The sequence below is a fragment of the Nerophis lumbriciformis genome, linkage group LG05 (genome assembly GCF_033978685.3).
Source record: "Nerophis lumbriciformis linkage group LG05, RoL_Nlum_v2.1, whole genome shotgun sequence".
Lineage (NCBI taxonomy): Eukaryota > Metazoa > Chordata > Actinopteri > Syngnathiformes > Syngnathidae > Nerophis > Nerophis lumbriciformis.
The window spans coordinates 55,186,503-55,193,697 of NC_084552.2; positions in this window are offsets into that span (position 1 = coordinate 55,186,503).

The window sequence follows — 7,195 nt, forward strand, 5'->3', positions numbered from 1 at the left end:
TTTTCAATCGAGTTGAATGTCAACTAGCAAACTCATGATAAACAGCATATTCAATGACTGTACAAGTGTCTTTTTTCACACAACATGCAGGCATAAACATCAACAATTGCATCATTTTCAGCAACACTTACCGTATTTTCCGCACTATAAGGCGCACCGGATTATTAGCCGCACCTTCTATGAATTACATATTTCATAATTTTGTCCACCAATAAGCCGCCCCGGACTATAAGCCGCGCCTACGCTGCGCTAAAGTGAATGTCAAAAAAACGCTGCGCTAAAGTAAATGTCAAAAAAACAGTCAGATAGTTCAGTCAAACTTTAATAATATATTGAAAACCAGCGTTCTAACAACTCTGTCCCAAAATGTACGCAAATGTGCAATCACAAACATAGTAAAATTCAAAATGGTGTAGAGCAATAAATAGCAACATAATGTTGCTCGAACGTTAATGTCACAACACACAAAATAAACATAGCGCTCACCTTCTGAAGTTATTCTTCATTCGTAAATCCTTCGAATTCTTCGTCTTCGGTGTCCGAATTGAAAAGTTGCGCAAGCGTGGGATCCAAAAATGGCCGGCTCCGCCTCGTCGAAGTCATCGGATTCAGTGTCGCTGTTGTTGTGCAGCAGTTCTGTGAATCCTGCCTTCCGGAAAGCTCGGACCACAGTTGTGACCGAAACTATCTGCCCAGGCATTTACGATCCACTGGCAGATGTTGGCGTATGTCGACCGGCGCTATCTGCCCGTCTTAGTGAAGGTGTGTTCGCCTTCGGAGCTGTGTGAAAAAAGCCACCCGGCCTCTTCGCGTAAACTTCCCTTAACCACTCGCTCATCTTTTCTTCATCCATCCATCCCTTCGAGTTAGCTTTTATGATGACGCCGGCTGGAAAGGTCTCTTTTGGCAAGGTCTTCCTTTTGAATATCACCATGGGAGGAAGTTAGCATGGCAAGCTAGAACCACAGTGAAGGATGACTTCTCATTCCCTGTGGTGCGAATATTCACCGTACGTGCTCCCGTTCCACAGTGCGGTTCACAGGAATATCAGCTGTGAAATACGGTAGTAATCCGTGTGCGGATGGAGAGATTGCGTCTTTTTATGAACCGGATCGCTTAGTAGGAGCCATTTTGTGGTCTTTACAGATGTAAACAGGAAATGAAACGTACGGTGATATCCGCGCGTTTTTTCTTCTTCTTCCGGGGGCGGGTGGTAGCTTACAGTAGAAGAAGAAGCGCTTCCTGTTCTATGGGGGCGGGTGCTTTCCTTGGCGGTTGCTTGCGTAGAAGAAGAAGCGCTTCCTGTTCTACCGGGAAAAAAGATGGCGGCTGTTTACCGAAGTTGCGAGACCGAAACTTTATGAAAATGAATCGTAATAAAGCGCACCGGGTTATAAGGCGCACTGTCAGCTTTTGAGAAAAATTGTGGTTTTTAGGTGCGCCTTATAGTGCGGAAAATACGGTAGGTTGCACAGTGAAGTACATATTCCGTACAATTGACCACTAAATGGTAACACCCCAATAAGTTTTTCAACTTGTTTAAGTCGGGGTCCACTTAAATTGATTCATGATACAGATATATACTATCAAATATATACTAACATCATAATACAGCATATTTGCCAACCTTGAGACCTCCGATTTCGGGAGGTGGGGTGTGGGGGTGTGGTCGGGGGTGGGGCGGGGCGTGGTTGGGGGCGTGGTTAAGAGGGGAGGAGTATATTGACAGCTGGTCACCAAGTAAAATATTTCATACATATTATATATATATATATCTATATATATATATATATATATATATAGTTAAAGTTAAAGTTAAAGTACCAATGATTGTCACACACACACACTAGGTGTGGCGAGATTATTCTCTGCATTTGACCCATCACCCTTGATCACCCCCTGGGAGGTGAGGGGAGCAGTGGGCAGCAGCGGTGGCCGCGCCCGGGAATCATTTTTGGTGATTTAACCCCCAATTCCAACCATTGATGCTGAGTGCCAAGCAGGGAGGTAATGGGTCCCATTTTTATAGTCTTTGGTATGACTCGGCCGGGATTTGAACTCACAACCTACCGATCTCAGGGCGGACACTCTAACCACTAGGCCACTGAGTAGGCGATATATAGATATATATAGATATATCTACATCCTGAAAATATGCAAACAAAACTGTGTTTAGATAATTGATACTTCAAACTTGCATAAATAAATATTAAGGAATATAACATAACTTGGCTTCTGAGAGTTTCAAAATGTAATGAATAAAATGCTAAAGTTGTTGATAAACAAGCAATTATTATAATAATCAAATATGGTCATTTTAAATGAATTATGATAATTTAAAATCAATTATTTGAAATATGTTTATTTTAATGTATAATTCTATGGCTGGATGTAATACAAAAAAATACAAATAAAAATACAATTCATTTTGATGTTTTTAGCAAAATATAGTAAAAATGTATTTATTTTTTTTAATTTTTTTTATTAATATATTTATTTTTAGGTAAAATAAACATAATACAATTTATCTCTAGTCTGGATGATTTAGTTCTTGTCACCCTGTTGTCCTCCCGTCATGAAAAAAGGCTGTCCTCACTCAGGTCTGCATGGAGCTGGAGGGGGCGTGGCTTCCAGCTCCAGCTGAAAATCGGGAGATTTTCGGGAGAATATTTGTTCCGGGAGTTTTTTGGGAGAGGCGCTGAATTTCGGGAGTCTCCCGGAAAATTCGGGAGGGTTGGCAAGTATGTCATCACAGTCATCACACAAGATAATGTTAAATGGTGAATGGGTTATACTCATACTTGCCAACCCTCCCGGATTTTCCGGGAGACTCCCGAAATTCAGCGCCTCTCCCGAAAGATCCCAGGACAAATTATCTCTCGAAAATCTCCCGAAATTCGGAGGTCTCAAGGTTGGCAAGTATGGTTATACTTGTATAGCGCTTTTCTACCTTCAAGGTACTCAAAGCGCTTTGACACTATTTCCACATTCACCCATTCACACACACATTCACACACTGATGGCGGGAGCTGCCAAGCAAGGCCCTAACCACAATCAGGAGCAAGGGTGAAGTGTCTTGCTCAAGGACACAACGGACGTGACTAGGTTGGTAGAAGCTAGGGATCGAACCAGGAACCCTCAGATTGCTGGCACGGCCACTCTCCCAAAAGCGCCACGCCGTCCCCATCATCAGAGTATATCATACTTGCCAACCCTCCCGGATTTTCCGGGAGACTCCCGAAATTCAGCGCCTCTCCCGAAAACCTCCGGGGACAAATTTTCTCCCGAAAATCTCCCGAAATTCAGGCGGACCTGAGTGACGTGTCGACAGCCTGTTTTCACGCCCGCTTTCCCACAATATAAACAGCGTGCCTGCCCAATCACGTTATAACTGTAGAATGATCGAGGGCGAGTTCTTGGTTTCTTATGTGGGTTTATTGTTAGGCAGTTTCATTAACGTCCTCCCAGCGCGGTAACAACACAACAACAGCAGTCACATTTTTGTCTACCGTAAAGCAGTTCGTCTGCCTAAACAGCAATGTCGTGACACTCTTAAACAGGACAATACTGCCATCTACTGTACATGCATATGTGACAATAACATCTACGGCTTTTAGAGAGTGCAGTGCACAACTGCGCACACAACAAGGAGACGGAGCAGAATGCATCATCAGAGAGGGTGTTCAGCAGGGTTAGAAAAATAGTGACAGAGAATAGAACAAGGATGGCCAATGCAACCCTTAACTCAACAATGAGTAGATGGTTGTTATGTGTGTGTATATGTGTAAATAAATGAACACTGAAATTCAAGTATTTCTCTTATTTATATATATATATATATATATATATATATATATATATATATATATATATATATGTATATATATATATATATATATATATATATATATATATATATATATATATATTTATATATATATATATATATATATATATATATATATATATATATATATATATATGTATATATATATATATATATATATATATATGTATATATATATATATATATATATATATATATATATATATTTATATATATATATATATATATATATATATATATATATATATATATATATATATATATATATATATATATATATATATATATATATATATGTATATATATAGCTAGAATTCACTGAAAGTCAAGTATTTCTTATATACATACATATATGAAATACTTGACTTGGTGAATTCTAGCTGTAAATATACTCCTCCTCTCTTAACCACGCCCCCAACCACGCCCCCGCCCCACCACGACCACGGCCCCCCCCCCGAAATTGGAGGTCTCAAGGTTGGCAAGTATGGAGTATATACATTCAGAGGTGGGTAGTAACGCGCTACATTTACTCCGTTACATCTACTTGAGTAACTTTTGGGATAAATTGTACTTCTAAGAGTAGTTTTAATGCAACATACTTTTACTTTTACTTAAGTATATTTATAGAGAAGGAACGCTACTTTTACTCCGCTACTTTTATCTACATTCAGCTCGCTACTCGCTACTAATTTTTATCGATCTGTTAATGCACGCTTTGTTTGTTTTGGTCTGTCAGACAGATCTTCAAAATGCCTGCCTTACTGGTGACGTTTCACTTCGTTCCACCAATCAGATGCAGTCACTGGTGATGTTGGACCAATCAAACAGAGCCAGGTGGTCACATGACCTGACTTAAACAAGTTGAAAAACTTATTGGGGTGTTACCATTTAGTGGTCAATTGTACGGAATGTGTACTGTACTGTGCAATCTAATAATAAAAGTTCAAATCAATCAATCAAAAGTGTGAAGGAAAAAATATACTTTTTTATTTCAACCATACATCCTGTCAAAAGCCTAAAGACTGACCGCACATGAGGACGTTCCTGTCTTCACAATAAAAGTGCCGCTCCATCGCGCCTGCGCTTTCAAAACAAGAGTCTCCGAAAGCCAGCGCAAACAAGCTAGCAAGCTACGGAGTTTGACGCCAATATATTTCTTGTAAAGTATATAAAAACGAATATGGAAGCTGGAAACTTTCATGTGGTATTAGACAGAAAGGAGGAACTTTTCTTCTCCTCCATTTGAAAACGTGGACGTTATCATCACTACTGTCTGATTACAATCAACGCAAGTCATCAGAATCAGGTAATACACCAACTTATATTCTAGTCTTCATGAAAGAAAGGAATCTATATGTGTTAAACATGCATGTATATTCATTAAAACACCTTTAACATGTAAACAAAAACAGCAAAATAAATACATATAAATGATATACTGTATATATCAATGTATATGTATCTATGTATATATATATATATATATATATATATATATATATATATACATACAGTATATATATATATATATATATATATATATATGTATATGTATATATATATATATATATATATATATATATATATATATATATATATATATATATATATGATATGAGTGTGTATGTTACTCATCAGTTACTCAGTACTTGAGTAGTTTTTTCACAACATACTTTTTACTTTTACTCAAGTAAATATTTGGGTGACTACTCCTTACTTTTACTTGAGTAATACATCTCTAAAGTAACAGTACTCTTACTTGAGTACAATTTCTGGCTACTCTACCCACCTCTGTATACATTGAATTATTTACATTATTTACAATACGGGGTGTGGGATATGGAGGGGGGGGGGGGGGGGTTAGGTTTGGTTGGTATCAACACTTCAGTCATCAACAATCAGCATCAACAATTGCATCATCAGATAAATGGACATTGAAACAGTGTAGGACTGACTTGGTAGCAGCAAGTAGTGGACATAGAGAGAGATCAGAAGGTATAAGAAAAAGTGTCTACATTTGATTATTTACAATCCGAAGAGGTATTATGTGGAAGGGATGGTGTTAGTTTAGGGTTGTAGTTGCCTGTAGGTGTTCTTTTAGTGAGGTTTTGAAGGAGGATAGAGATGCCCTTTCTTTTACACCTGTTGGGAGTGCATTCCATATTGATGTGGCATAGAAAGAGAATGAGTTAAGACCTTTGTTAGGTCGGAATCTGGGTTTAACGTGGTTAGTGGAGCTCCCCCTGGTGTTGTGGTTATGGCGGTCATTTACGTTAAGGAAGTAGTTTGACATGTACTTCGGTATCAGGGAGGTGTAGCGGATTTTATAGACTAGGCTCAATGCAAGTTGTTTTACTCTGTCCTCCACCCTGAGCCAGCCCACTTTCTAGAAGTGGGTAGGAGTGAGGTGTGATCTGGGGTGGAGGTCTAGAAGTAATCTGACTAGCTTGTTCTGGGATGTTTGGAGTCTAGATTTGAGGGATTTGGAGGTGCTAGGGTACCAGGAGGTGCATGCGTAATCAAAAAAAGGTTGAATGAGAGTTCCCGCTAGAATCTTCATGGTGCTTTTGTTGACCAGAGAGGAGATTCTGTAGAGAAATCTCGTTTGTTGGTTGACTTTTTTGATTACCTTGGTTGCCATTTTATCACAGGAAAGATTAGCCTCTAGAATGGAACCCAGATAGGTGACCTCATCTTTCCTGGTGATAACAATGTCACCCACTTTTATAGTGAAGTCATTGACTTTCTTAGGGTTGATGTGGGACCCAAATAGGATGGATTCCGTTTTACCCAAGTGTATGGATAGCTTGTTGTCAGCGAGCCAGGTGCAAATTCTACAGAGTTCAGCACTGAGGATTTTCTCCACCTGTGACTTGTCCTTGCCGGATGAAGAAGTTGTTATGAAATATATTTATGAAGTGTCTTGCCCAAGGACACAACAGACTAAGATGGCGCAAGCTGATTCAGACCATGAACCCTCAAGTGTCTGGTGGACCGCTCCAGCATCTGAGCCACGCCACCCTAAAGAGGAATGTAACACACAATGGCTAATCATGTCGTGTGTGGGTGTAGTAAGCATTGTTATGCTTAAAAATGCTCAATTTAGGCCAAAAACAAGTAAAATATGCATAAAAACAACATTTGACTGTTTTTGGACTGTATATATTCAATTAAGTTTAATTCAAAACACTTTATTTGTCCCCTTTGGGTAATTACAAGGCACACAGAGCAGTAAATCAAAGAGTGTCCTGCGATTGGCTGGTGACTAGTCCAAGGTGTTCCCCGCCTCTCGCCTAAAGTCAGCTGGGATAGACTCCAGCCCACCCATAACGATAAGAATCATGGCAC